The sequence below is a fragment of the Odocoileus virginianus genome, chromosome 9 (genome assembly GCF_023699985.2).
Source record: "Odocoileus virginianus isolate 20LAN1187 ecotype Illinois chromosome 9, Ovbor_1.2, whole genome shotgun sequence".
In the NCBI taxonomy this organism is placed as follows: domain Eukaryota; kingdom Metazoa; phylum Chordata; class Mammalia; order Artiodactyla; family Cervidae; genus Odocoileus; species Odocoileus virginianus.
Window position 1 is genome coordinate 53,466,735 of NC_069682.1, and position 14,631 is coordinate 53,481,365.

The 14,631-nt window shown below is 50.2% G+C and overlaps 1 long non-coding RNA gene across 4 annotated transcripts in view; it reads left to right on the top strand.

Moving 5' to 3' along the window:
• The window catches only part of LOC110145036 (uncharacterized), a 29,800-nt gene extending 17,611 nt beyond the window's left edge, over positions 1 to 12,189 (top strand). For 2 of the 4 annotated variants that reach the window (XR_011489560.1, XR_011489561.1), the window contains 4 exons: positions 9,558 to 9,638; positions 9,904 to 10,328; positions 10,885 to 11,051; positions 11,186 to 12,189. This is a non-coding gene — a long non-coding RNA (uncharacterized lncRNA). Of the gene's footprint in view, positions 1 to 9,277; positions 9,345 to 9,557; positions 9,639 to 9,903; positions 10,329 to 10,884; positions 11,052 to 11,185 lie in introns of all 4 variants that reach the window. The other 2 variants (XR_011489562.1, XR_011489563.1) reach the window with 2 other exon arrangements.
• The last annotated feature ends 2,442 nt before the right edge of the window (positions 12,190 to 14,631 follow it).

Here is a 14,631-nt window from a genome sequence, read left to right on the forward strand (position 1 = left end):
GACTAAAGCACTCAGAAAATTCTCTGGTGCCCGCTGCCAGCACCTCCGCCACCTCATCCTCACACTCACAATTAGAGAACAAGATGAATCTAATGAATTTCAAATTGTGATTTGGACAGCCTAGGAATGAGGAGGTAGGGCTTGAGATGACCCTAGGGAAACACACAGGAATTCAAGAGGTTTTTTTTTTAGATTGCCAAGAAATCTACATCTTTGTCACTTTGAAATTTTCTGGTATTGCTTGGTTTGGTTTAGTCGCTAAGTCGTGTCCGACTCTTGCGATCCCATGGACTGTAGCCTGCCAGGCTCCTCTGACCATGTGATTCTCCAGGCAAGAATACTTAGAAACTCTAAAATGTCCCGTTCCAAATTGAGACAAGAAGGTTTTGAAAACTGTCACTCTGTCTTCAGACTATGGGGACAATAGTGGGGCCTGTGTATTTTTCTATTGGTAGCGAATTTGTTTCTGCTGTATTAAGTTGTGGTCTCTTTGCCTAGTGTTTTAGTTGGTTTATAGCCTTAACGATCATCATTTCATACTGTAGTTTAAGATCTGCTGGGGCAAGAATCTTCTGTGTGTTCTCAGAATCCTCTGATGGTTTTTCCCATTTATTTTTCTATAGAATTTAGGAATCATTCTTACCAAATTCTGTAATGACCTTGGTGATGCCTTAACTGGAATTTGAGTCAATCTATAAATTAAGTTGGGAAATAGCATTGTCAAGCCTGCAGCCAGAAGTTTGGTCTCTTCTTCATTTGAGTTTTTATTTCTCACATTAAGGATTTGTATTTTCTTTATACAATTCTAACATATCCTTTGTGGAGTTTGATACATGAATATGTATCAAGTATTTCCCAAGTGTTTGATGTTTGTTGCTATTGTGAGCAGAATCTGCTTTATCGTTATATTCAGGCTGTTGATTATTGTTTATGGAAATGGTATTGATTTTTGTGCATCTTTCTCTTGTTTTGCTCCCTTTAGAATTGGTTGGTTTATGAGGCTTCCAGGAGCTGCTCCAGCAAACGCTGAGAGGTGGCTGTGGGAAGGTTTGTAGAGGAGAATCCCGTAGGTAGGAGAGAGTCCTACTAAGTCACTGGTTGCCAGATGCCAATGCACAGTGGAGGGAGAGAAATAAAGATGATGTCGTGGGGTTTCCGTCAGGTTAAATGTATTCCGAGAAGGGACTGTCCTTGAGATGGAGGCTACAGAAGCTTCCTACCTTTTGGTATTTCAGTGTCATTTCTTTTTGGATGACAATTGATAGGGCTTTTTATTGGAAGATATTAGAGGACTTTTTAGAAGTTTATTTAAAATTTGGTTTTTATTTAGTTTTTTAAATGATAGCATATTAAAAAAAAAAAAACGTTGACAACCTAGGTTGGCATTCCATATTTGAACATTTTAGCATTTTCTGAAATGTCAAAATCAGGAACTTCCAACTCATGTTCTTTTGGACTTCACAGTTCTGTGTTATTTGGTAACTCTGGGCTTTTTAAAAAATTATTAATTTAAAAGTAAGTTTTGGCTTATCCTTTTATCTTCTAGTTAGTCTTGTCATGTAGTTAGATTTGTGTTTTTATTTCTTCCTTCTTCTTTTCCTGGCTTCTTCACCCTTCCTTTTTGTGTTGCCGTGTTCCTGAGACTATGTGAAAGACAGGAGTCATTGCTCCTTTTCTAGAGGAGATGGGTGCAGTGGGGCATCCTCACTATGCCTCTTTGTTTAAAGGGATTTTCTCAGTGTCTCTTCTCTGAAACTACTTAGGTGGGACTTCCCTGGTGGTCTAGCGGTTAAGACTCTGAGCTTCTAATGCATCCCTGTTCAGGAGATTAAGAGCCCACATGCCATGTGGCATGACCAAAAGTGTACAAAAATAATAATAAAATAAAAATGAATTGAGATGGTATTCTGTGAGAGGAACTCAACAGAAAGGCTAGGATGAGAGATAAGAAGCTGGATTGGGAACAGCTGGGGCTGGAGATACAGCTTGCCTCCTGCTTCATAGCTAACCAGTGGCACTACCTGTCCCGTCTTCTGCCTCCGCAGTGGCAAAATAAGGTCCTTCTAGGGTCCAAAGTACCTTCCAGGGTTGTGAAGGTGATCAAATGAGGAAAGGAATTAGCAAGCAAACTGGTATTGAGTATTGAGCTGCTGAATTGATAGCTTAATTGATGGTAGCTCAGTTGGTGGTGGTGGTGGTGGCAAAGGCCTAGAAGCAGGAAGGCAGTGGTGCTCCTCCCAGAGAGGCAGGAAGAACCTAATGGAAAGTTGGGGCAGCCAATCAAGCTGGGTCTGTGTCTTGGTGGCCTCTTACGTACCATATCTTTATCCATTCATCTCTTGAAGGAAACTTAGATTGCTTCCATGTCTTGGCTATTGTAAATAGTGGAATATGTATCTTTCTGAATTAGAGTTTTTGTCTTTTCCTGATATATGGCCAGGAATGGGATGCCGGGTCATATAGTAACTCTGTATTCAGTGTTTTGAGGACACTCCATACTGTTATCCATAGTGGCTGCACCAATGTACATTCCCACCAACAGTATAGTAGGAGGGTTCCCTTTTCTCCACATCCTCTCCAGCATTTGTTTCTTGTAGACTCTTTGCTGTGAGATGATACTTCATTGTAGTTTTGTTTTGCACTTTCCTAATAATTAGTGATGTTGGGTATCTTTTCATGTGCCTCAAGAGATGAAGTCTTAGCTCCTTGGCTATATAGGTGGAGAAACTTGAGGCTCAGAGGTGGGACCTGCTAGGAATGGCAAAGCCATCTCTTAGATGAGAACTTCTGTGATTCAGGTTCAGTGCCTTGTTCATTCTGACAAGTGAGGCATCTTCACTGAGGCGTGGACCGTGAGCTGAGGGCTCGGATGTCAGCCCCTTGTTATGAGATCTACCTTTTGTGAGCATCCAAATGGTCAGTTCCCAGCTTCACATTCTTTTCTTGATCACTTTAGAACTGACATTCTGCCGGCTCCTTGTTAAAGAAAGAGCAGAGCTGGAACTGATCAGAAGTGGTTTGGAAGCTGGAAATAGAACTATACCTGCCCTTAGTAATCAAGCCTGGCAGAGTCCACCCAGCAGCCAGGAAAGCCTTGGGCAAGGCTAAAGTGAAGATGATTTGGTGACACTTATTTCTGCCGGAAGTTCAAAAATTCACCCAACTCCAAAAGCACCTGTTACTACTTAAAGCTTGTCCCCCAAACATGGAAGTTAGGTACAAGAAAGACAAGTCAGTTTTCTCAAGATGTCTGCTCCATGAAACCTGTGACATAGCAGCAGCTTCTCCCTGGCATTACTTTAAAAAATTTGATGTTTAATTACATGTGGAATATATGAATAGTACATTACATAAGAAGTTTCAAATACTAACTAGAGCTAAAGGCCAAAGTCTGTCTTAATAACCCTCAACTTGTGACGTCTCCATAACCTACCTCTCGAGTGCCCCTGAGGTTACCAACTTCACATACTGGCCAGTTTCCACAGCAAAATTGCTGTAAAAAAACAATAGAAGTAATGTCTGTGCCACTTTATGGCTTTTCTCTTGGCCCTGTATCTTGGAGACCCTTGGCTGGTTCACAGAAGCTGCCTGGCTCTTAGATCGTCAGTCATCGTCTCTGTCTGAATAGAAGATGCTGATAGCTCCCCCCACCCCCACCCCATGCACTTGGCCCCTGTTAGAAGACCCCTGTTCTTTCACCTGCTTCTGTGTACGTGCTCACAGCGGCTTCTCTAGGGTTGATCTCAGGCAATGCGACTGCTGAGGTAGATCTAACCGTCTACCTGGGTCACAGGTAGACACGGGGCCTTGGCTCAGCTGCCCTTCAATACAAGGCCACCAGTTTGATCCCCAGCAGCATACGTGACTCCACTCTCCACACCACCTTGTTCTTCTGGCTTGGAGAGCCCAGACCGCCCCAGGGTGGGAGTGAGGGCTTGGGGCTGGGTCTGTGGGGTTGTGACCTGGCCTTCATTATTCTTGTCTCTAATGGGTCAAGAAAAAACACTGAACTTCAGTGAAGTTTATTTCAGAGTCTGCCATGAAGACAAAGGGTGGGAAAACCTCAATAAAAGATCTGACAAAGAGAGAGGCTGTGTATGCTGGGGTCAGGGCCACTTTTAGTTCTTGAAAGTAACTGAACTCCTGTAGAAATAGCACTGTTCACACTGCTACCATGGGGCTGCTGATCATTTTGAACCCAAGAAGTAGACCTCTTTTCCTAATCCTGGATCTGGACAGTTTAAATTTGGAATGGCCACAATTTAAACAATGCTCTTCGGCCTTTTGAATCTCTGTCCTCCTCCTACTCCTACCCGGCCACTCATTGCATGCATAGACAAGTTCGTCATGGTGCACAACTAGGGTGACTGTGTCATCTGTCATCCAAGTGGGACATACTTGAGTGTGGAAGGCAGTGCTAATGAGGAGGGTGCTAAGATGATAGGTAAACCCTGGCTTTCCCTTAATAATAGTATTAATAATGTGGCACTAAAGTACATAAGTAAAGGAGGTAATACAATTAATAATATAATTATTTTTAATGATGTTTAAAAGAAGTCATTCCCATCTCAAAGTATTTTTCAAATAGGCTTGTGTATGATGAGAGAGGGTCTGCGATTGAGAGCACTTGTGGAGTTGGGTGAACTGCCTGCATGGAGTAATGTGTTTGTCTGTTTCTTTCTGAAGTCACTATGGAAACTTGGGGCAAAGAGCAAACTCAGGAGAGAAAAACGGGAACTTTCCGAGAGGTTCCTTGGGGTTCCTGACCAAGAGCTGAGCCCTGTTATTGGGGGCTTCCTTCAGCAGCAGCTTTGGGGGGCAGGCAGTTCTGGGCTGTCAGAGCCATGGAAATGCTCCAAAGCACAGGACCTGGACCAGGGAGGCTCAGTCCAGCCAGGGTGACTGCCTACTGTGTGGAATGGCCACTTCTAGGCAGAGAACATAGTCAGAACTTTCTGAGCTCAATAGCAGCTTAGAAATTAGAGAAGATTTTGCAGTCTCTTAGAAGTGTCGAGATCATTTGTGCTCAAACTCTTTGCTCTTGTAGCTGCACGATTTTGCCCTATTGCCACACTCTAGCCATGGAATGGTTTTCTTTAGGTTCACTTGCTTTCTTTACATAAATGAGTTTGGTTTTAAAGCACAGTTATACCACCATCACTTAGCTCCTGGCTGAGTGTTTCTTAAATACACGCCAAGATCAATGCATAACTCTTAAAACAGATAGCGGTGGTCCTCGTCCCTGGAAATCAGCCCAGACACTGCCTACATCCAGTCCAGCACCCTCTTGTCTCTGATAGATACTTGTGTGGAACCCAGACAGGTGGTCTTCCTATATCCCTCCCCATCAAAGGGGACAGCTTAGATTTGACCCCAGGACCAGAGAAGGCCTCTCCTGGTGGACATGCGGAGAGAAGAGTTCTCCTCCCATGCTGCAGCGCCCTGTGGAGTCTCACCAGGACCCAGTGGCTGGGGCGGGTCTGCTTTCAACGACACTTGCCTTCTAATAATACATCGACAGACGCAGTTGTCTTGCTCTGCTTTTACCATGACATTTGCCATCACTGCACATACTTCAGTTCTGTTTGCAGACACAGCCAAGAGCGAGGCTTAATGGGGGGCTTCACCCCATGCTCTTGGCCTCAGCAGAGCTGTCTCATAGGCAGTGCCCCTGGGCCCGGGAGGGCTGCGGCTGCCCTCCTCACTCAGGGGTTTGGTGGGGGAGGGGGTCTTCCATCGCAGTCTCTGTTTTTGACTGACTGCCAGAAAAACCAGGAAAGAGAGCCTGTGCCTGAAAGGCCGTATTCAGACATAGTGAAGTTCAAAAGCAAGTGGTCTATGCACGATGAAGGCCAAGTGCTGTTCATGAGCAGCACACGGTCAGCCCAGATCAACTCGTGTGATGTCTTCGCAGCCTCCATGAGAAGGTGGGGAGGGGAGCAGGGGGTCCAGTCTATCAGGTTACCGCCTGTGCTTTCTTGGGTCGGCCGGAGGGTTACAAGGCTCATTGTGGTATTTTTAAACACTGAATTTAAAAGGTATGCGTCAGTGGAATGGGACATCTGACACCAATCTGGGGCACACAAGGAGGGGACCCGATGTTCCGTCACCTGCCAGGCCCCACTCCCTTCTCTGCCAGAGAGTACCAGCGCACACTAGGCCCTCAGTAAACTTCTGCTGAATGCTTTTTTGAGATGTATATTTTTAAGCTTGTTTTGGAAGTTTCCAAGCGCCCCGAGGCAGAGAGGGGGCCAGGGCCCGAGCACCTCTGCTTGGCCATCAGCCCGGGTGCCCTGCTTCCCTCGGTTGCCTCTACCTTTTCTCTGGGCGGACTTTAAAGGATCTCAATTCCAGAAATCATCTCATTTCACCCCTACTCTTTCTGAGTTCTTTTGGAGACTGTTGAGGCCACCCTCTTCCTCCATTCCTCAGGGGCGAGCATGTCAGGTCATGAACCTGCTTTCCCTTCTTCCCCACAAGATGTGTAATCACAGCACAGACCAAGGGGACCTGGCCTGGGAAGCAGACCTCACTCCCGCGAGCCGGAGTCTCCCAAAGCCACCACCCGACATCTGGGTTCCCTCTTAAAGGCCCCCAGTTGCTCATTGGAAATGTCTTCAGTTTCCCCAGCGAAGTGGACACATTTCCAGTGAGCAGGCAGGTTGCAGCTGTGGTCTTTCCAAAAGAATGCACACATGGAGCCTATGGGGCCCAAGTCAGCATGATGTCAGTTGTCACTGTCCGTGTGGAAAGATTTTGCCCCCGCCAGCTGCCGGGCCCCCTTGTGCTCTATTAATCCCAGGGCTGTGGGGCCCGTCGGGGTCGGCAGCCAGGCAGAGGGACAGCTGTGGTGGATACCGCACCACGCTCTGGGCATGTGCTCTGTGTCCTGGACACACAGATGGCGCAGAGGCCCCCAGCCCGCGCCTGTCTTCTCCTTATAGGGTTGGGAATGGGCTGGGCTGACAATACCCTTGACACAGGAGCCAAGTTAAGAGCTCTGAGATGAGGTGGAGGGCTTGGCCGCTGCGTTCCAGGTCAGCTGACGCATTTATTGGAAGCGGTGGCATGTGCCGGCCAGTGAGGCCCTGTATTCCAACAGCTGGGGGCACTGGGCTTTTATGTGCCAAGGCTGCACAGATATTTTTAATGTCCCAGGACACATGGAAGCCCAGTCGTGGCAGGGTAGAGGGGCAGGGGGGTTTGGAGGCCGCCGCCTTGCCATGGCCAGATATGGTCAGGAGAGCGGGGCGGGATTAGGTCTGGGAAGCAGCCCAGCATGTGAAGAGGTAGCGGGAAGGTCATGTGAGTGAGCTAAAGGCCTTGGCAAGCGGGGGTGGGGGGGCAGGTGAGGACTCTGAGTGGGTGCTGGGGACAGGGGACCCACCCGCGAGGGACAGGTCTGGAGGTGGGAGGTCAGCAGGACCCAACCCCCAGCTCAGAGGGGACTGGGGATACAGCTTTGGTTCAGGCCCTAGTTTTGGCTGTAGAACAGACCTGATCACCCGCCTTAGTGCCCACCCAGTGCCCCCTGGGCAGCTGTTCCTCTGCCTAGGACCTTCCTCCCTTCCTGCACAGGCCCCTAAGTGCCACCGCTGTAAACAGCAGAAATCCATCTGTGCACGCCCGCTACCCCAGAGGGGAGCTAGACACTGCCCCCAGGCCTGAACCCACGCAGCATGTGTTTCATCCCCACAGAGTTTTTAAAGTCTGAGTTCTGTTGGCCGCGAACGTTTCAATCATAGATTTTTCCAAAAGCTTTGGAGATTTGACTTTTCTGCGCTTAAGGGAGCCTTTGGGTGTCTAGGGCCCGCCTTCCACAGGCCCCGAAGCTGAGGGGCGGCCGCCCCCTGTCGGCGAGCCACAGACCCGCCACCACCTGGCTCCGTCAGTCAAGGCTGAGCAGGCCTGGCCTCTGTAGGCATCTGCACTTGCCTCCTGCAGTAAAGTGGAGCTATTATTATCTCAGGAGGAATGAGGGCCATCAGAATTAGCCTCTGAGCGGCTGCCCAGGGCCTCCTTGACTTTGCCTTGACATTGGGCCGGGAGACCTGGGCTTATGGACCTGCCTGGGGTGGCCTGGTCCGGTGAGGAGGCAGTGGAGGAAGGGGGCTGTGAGCCCTCCCTGGGCCTTCGCCGAGCCCACAGGGCCAGCGAGCTGGCCTGGTTTTCTCCGGTGGCCGCTTAGCAGCCTGAACAGACTCCACAGGGTCAGGGTAGTGACCACAGCTAGCCCAACATCTGTGCAGCTCTGGGCCTCTCAGCTGTGGTTAGGAAGGCACCAAGGAGGCTGGGGCAAGGCTGAAGCCTGGATGTGGCTCAAGACTCAGGGCAGGGAGAGGAGGAGGGGGCTGTGCTGGGGCGTCTCTTGGGGCTTTCGGGGCCTTGGCTGTGGGCAGCCCTCGAGTAATTCCTATTCCTGTACAGAATTTCTCCTGGTCCTCTGTGGTTCCGACTTCACTATTGTTTGTCCAGGCCCCTGGGAGGAGCCACGGCAGCTGTGACTACTGCTAGGCCTTCAGGGCCACCTTCCTAGGGGCTTGGGAGGTCCTCTTTCCTTGAGGAGCTTGGCCTAGAGAAGCTCTCCTCCTGCCTTGTTTGTTCCTCTTTATTTGATGAGTCTTTTCCCTGATGGCTCAGTGGGTATAAGAATCTGCCTGCAATGCAGGAGACGCAAGTTCAACCCCTGAGTCGGGAAGATTACCTGGAGGAGCAAATGGCTACCCACTCCAGTATTCTTACCTGGAAAATCCCATGGACAGAGGAGCCTGGCAGGCTCCAGTCCATGGGGTCACGGAGTTGGACACAAGTGAGCACACACAAGAAGTGGTGCCTGCTCTCTCCCAGGAGAGTGCATTCACTCACTTAGTCTTGACAGTAATCTCACAGGGAAGCTGAGGCACAAAGAGGTCAAGTAACTTGCCTGAGGCCACACAGCTGGAAAGTGGGGGAGCCCAGATTGGAACTCAGGTGGTGGGTCAGGCTGGAGCGGGGGTGGCTTCCAGAGGCTAGTGTCTGGGAGGCTTTCCCTCTGAGACCTTCCATGGACTGTGTAGTACAGGGTCTCTGCTGCCTCTGGGCCCTTCCTCCCCTCCTGGGGCTCAGTCTGTCCTCAGAGCTGCTTCCTTGGGGCCGGGAGCCCACGGGATGGGGAGGGGGTCCCCGCTGACCTTACAGACCCCAGCAGTGCCTCCCCTCCTCTGGCCCCCTTTGAGGAGGCCGCTCATCCTCACCTTCCGGGCAGGATGATACAGGTTTTCCCGGGTTTTCTGACCAGGGAGGAAAGTGATCCTAGAGAGAGATCAGTACGAGAGCCACATCTCTAGTCCCGATGGGAACAGCAGGTACCTGGGGGTCAGCTGTGGCGAGGGTGCGGGGGGGCGGTGGGTGGGTGCCTGGTGCAATGTGTCCGCTATGATAGGGGCTCCTGGACACCTCCATGATCTCGCTGGAGCCCCACCCATAGTACTGCTCTCTGGGTGATTGACCTTGCTGGGACTGGAGCCTTGGCACAAAGTGCCCCAGGCCCCCACCAACAGGTGGTGCCCCTTTCTTAGGAGACTCTCCACGGTAGGTTCCTGTGCCTGCCCGCCCCTCCACCCTGGACACTTCTTGGACCTGTGGCCCTGTGGTCTCAGGTAGGTGGTGTGACCCATGTGGGTTTCCTTGTCTGTATGATGGTTGGGTTCCACCAGCTTTTTTCCTCCCAACGTGAAGGAGGCCATGCCATACAGCTCCCCACCCCACCCCTGCTCTCCAGCACCAGCAGGGCCTCGCGACTCTGACTCCTTCCTCTGGCCAAGTAGAAGGGCTAAGGCTCGCAGGAGCTAACTTCACACAGGTGATCTGTCTGAGATCATGTTGGAGGCCTGGGAGAGCTCCACTCAGCCCATTTCATTACAGCCTGCTCGCGTTCACCTGAGAAGGGGCTTGTTCTCAAAATCATGGCTACTTCTCTGAGTCAGCAGACAACAGCCTGAAGATCACCCGTAGATGTCCCCTGCACTGAGGGCTGTTTTGGCTAACGGAAGAAGGACACCAAGTTGAAGACCCATCCGGGTGTGACCTTGGGGGTTGTGGGCGTGTTGTGGCGTGTGAAGGAGGTTTGTCCTGTTAACCCTTTGCCCCCTTTTCTCTCTCTCCCCCGAGCCTTTCTCCTTTCAGTGTCCTTGGAGCCATCAGCAGTTGTGTCCCCCCAGACCCCTGACACTGCTCTGTGTGGTACCACTGAGCCTCCTTAATGTCCCTCCTTGCTGCGAAATCTTAGTGCTTCAGCCTCTTCTTGGTGGGCATCTCACCTTGCCCTTGAGGGAGAGCTTTGCTGGGAGGTAAGGCGTGGTCTTCACCTTCCAATAGAACCCACCTACCCTTAAGGGTCTCCGTGTTGCAGGGTCTGCAGATGGCAGTTAGACTGGGGTCCTATCTGGCCCAGCGATGGGCCTTTTAGAAATACCTCATCACAGCTGACCTTAGGTTCACGACTGGGCTTCTCAAAGAGGCCTGATTAATTCATGGTGCCCCCCTCCCCCTACCCATAGCCACCCGAGACAAGAGGATTTACTGTACCAGTTTATTGCCAAGCTGTATCGGTTGATAAGCAGGAAACTTCAGACCATCTGTTTAAAAATAAAAAATGAACAGCGGCACAGCCCTAGAGCTAACACTTTGTACTGCTGCATAGTAAACGAGCCCACTGGATGCAGTGACCTCGGCTGAGGTGGCCACGGGCTTGTCCTCCATCCCTCTCATCCGGGGCGCCAGATTTGTGGAAGGCAGAGCACACCACCCCCCCAAGCCCAACAGCCAGCATCACTCTCCTTCTAGCTGCTCCCAGGCCCCTCGTTCAGGTCTGGCTGCACTCGAGGGTTTCTAACTCTTCTTTAGACCTCAGAGACTGTTCCCAGCAGGATGCTCATCCCATCAGCTGAGAGTCCTCGTGGTCAGCCTCATGGACCTGTCGTGGAGGCCAGCCTGCGGGACAGGACACGGGAGCACGGTCTGAAGAGGCCTTCCTGTGGCCGCTAAGGACAAGCCTTTTGCTTGGCGCCTGGGTGAGCTGCCAGCCCCATTTTGATTTGCAGCTTTTGTTGGGTCCAGGGCATGGTCTCCATCCGTCACCATGGCCCTGGGTGTTTGGGTGGGGGTTGGGCATGGTCACGGCCCTCTCTCTGGGGCCCCTGTGCAGGACGACATTGTCAGCACCACCGTCTTTGAGATCAAGGCAGTGACAGAACCTTCCCAGAGAAGCCTTTGGAAGTGAAATGTTGAGGCCACGGCAGAGCAACGGTCAAGTTCTTCTGCTTCCCATGGTGCCCTGAGCCTGCTGCCAAGCCCACGTTCAAAGGCTGTTTCTTCAAAGTTAATGGTGCCGCCTTTGAGCTGGGAGGGGAAGCGGGCAGTTGGGAGGCCCGTTTCAATGTGCATGTTTGAAGGGGAGGCAGGGGTTCTTTGGTTTATGATCGTGTGAGAACTTGGGGTGGGGAGAGGGGTCCATGTCCACCTGGGTGTTCCCTGGGCCCCAGGCGGGCAGGGCTGGGAGGGGGCGTCAGGCACCGCCTTGTGGAAAGTGACCGTGAAGGACCCTTCCGGAGGGCCCCCCCCAATCCTGTTGTGTTTGGTTCAGAGGGTTGGGCGGAGGCTTTCCTGAAGGGTCTGAGAGAGCAGCACCCACAGGCTGTGTACTCAGGAGCTAGGACGTGGGGGTTGGATGAGGGGAAGGCCAGCCTGGCCTCCTCCCTGATGGATTCCTGACCCGGTCAGCTGCCCTGTGGCGGCCAGTGAGCATCGAGATGAAAACCCAGGAGCACAGGCCCCTGACCCCAGCCTCGGCCTTGAGCACCTGGGGCTCCCCATCAGCCCTCGCACTCTTTAGCCCACAGCTGTCAGCCAACCTGCACCTGCCTGTGCGCCCCCTTTTGGGATCTTTCTCCCTCACCCCAGCTGCACACCTGGCCTGGCCAGCCCTCCCCACCCTTGGGAAGCCTCTCTGACCATCCAGCCCTCCTTGGACATCACAGCCCTTTCGTCTGGTCTCTCTGCCGAAGCCTGTTTGCTGCCCATGGCTTCTAGCTCTTCTGGATGAGCACCCAGGGGATGACCAGAGCTGCTGTGCCGACTGCATGGTCCTCTAGCTTCTTTCTCCACACGTGGCACTCAGTAGGTGCCTAATAAACCTGTTTAGAATGAGTAGATGGGTCTCTTTCTCTTTGTTCGTTCTTCATGGAGCGTAGCAGCCCTCCAAGCAGCCCTCCAAGCCCGTGTGCACACACATCCTTGTCTGCCCTCCCTCAGGTGCTCCTAACTCGTGAAGCCTAACACTACAGCCAAGAGCACACTTAGCGCAAAGTAGGCATTGAGGCGATGGTTGGATGAGGGGATGGGTGGGCAGATAAATGGATGCACAGACTCAGACCCTCGAGGATGTGCAAAAGGCAGTGAAGTTGAAGACCGTGTCAAGTGCAGAGTGGCCTCCCGATAGTTGATGGGACGCTCCGGCCAGGGGCGGGAGAGGTGGGGGCGACACGTGGCCCAGAATGTAGCGATCTGAGCAGAGGCAAGAGGAGGACACCCTGTCCCAGTATAGCAGATTAATTCCTCTGAGAAACTGACCGCTCCCCCCTCACCCAATCACAGCAGCAATTGGAGTTGATGTACAATTCCTGGGGCCCTGGTGCCCATTCACAAACCTTGCTGGGTGTGGCCTGGCTCCACAGGCTGGGAAGGGGAGCTGAGGGGGAACTGCAGGAACAGTGCCAGGCCTCCAGTCACCTCATGTTGGGGGTTTGCCTGGGAGATGGCTGTCCCTCTTCTGCTCCAGGAGTTAACACCAACCAGGCTCAGGTGCCCCCGCAGCAGGGTGCAAGGCAGAAGGGGCCTTGGGTGGACAGGACAGGGAGGCCAGGGGTTCTGGGGAAGGTCAAGAGTAAGACTGAAGGTAAACCTCAGTAGAAACTGATAAATTCTGCAGAAAAGTGAAGCAGCCTAAAAGAAACAAGAAAACAAGGTATGCAGAAACAAAATGAAAAGACAACTTACAGTCCAAGACAAAATATTTGCAAATGAGGCAACTGACAAGAGCTTAAATTCCAAATATACAGCTCAGGCAACTCAATATCATAGAAACAAACAACCCAATCAAAAAGCGGGCAAAAGCCCTAAGTCAACATTTCTTCCAAAAGTCTGTATGGAGCACTTACTCCATGCAGATGGTCAATAGGCACATGAAAAGATGCTCCACATTGTTAATTATTGGAGAAATGCAAATCACAACTACAATGAAGTAACACCTCGCATGGGTCAAAATGGCCACCATCGAAGTCTACAAACAATGAATGCTGGAGAGTGTGGAGGAAAGGGGAATGTTCTCCTGTTGGTGGGAATGTAAATTGGTGCAGCCACTATGGAGAATAGAATGGAAGTTCCTTAGAAAACCAGAAATAGAGCTACCATGTGACCCTGCAGTCCCACACGTTAGCATGTATCCAGAGGAAAACATGATCCAAGAGGATACATGCACCCCAATGTTTGTAGCAGCACTACTTACAATAGCCCAAGACACATGAGTACCCTAAATGTCCACTAACAGATGAAGAGATGAGGAAGATGTGGTACATGTGTATAATGGAGTATTAGCCATAAAAAGGAATGAAATAATACCATTTACAGCAACATGGATGGACCTAGCGATGATCATATTAAGTGAAGCCAGAAAAAGACAAATGTTATCACTTATATGGGGAATCTAAAAAAAATGATACAAATGGGCTTATTTACAAACCAGAAACAGACTCAAAGACGTAGAAAAAAAAATTTATGGTTACCAAAGGGGATGGGTGGGGGAAGGGACAAAGGAGGTTGGGATTAATATATACATTATTGGGAAAGAATCCACCTGCAATGCAGGAGCTGTAGGTTCGATCACTGGATTGAGAAGATCTCCAGGAGGAAGGCATGGCTACCCACTCCAGTATTCTTGCCTGGAGAATCCCAGGGACAGGAGCCTGGTGGGCTACAGTTCATGGGGTCGCAAAGAGTTGGACATGACTGAAAAGACTTAGCACGCATGCATATATAAAACAGATAATCAATGAGGACCTACTGTATAGCACAGGGAACTCTACTCAATACTATGAAATAACCTATATGAGAAAAGAATCTGAAAAAAGGATATATGTAAACTGAATCACTTTGCTGTACCCATGAAACTAAAACATTTTAAATCAACTATACTACAATAGAATATAAAATGTTTTTAGAAAAGCAAAATAATGCACTCTAATGTTCACAGCAGCATAATTTACAATGACTAAGACATGGAAGCAACCTAAATGTCCACTGACAGATGAACGGATAAAGAAGATGTGGTACATGTATATAATGGAATATTTTTGAACCATAAAGATGAAATAATGCCATCTGCAGCAACGTAGATGGACCTAGAGATTGTCATATTAACTGAAGAAAGACAACTATCACATGATATCATATGTGAGATGTAAAAAAAAAAAAAGACTGAAATAAAATTATTTACAAAACAGAAACAAATTCCCAGACATAGAAAACCATAGAAAACAAACTTAGGGTTACCAAAGGGGATAGTGGGACAGGGGGCAGGGGATAAATAGTTTGGAA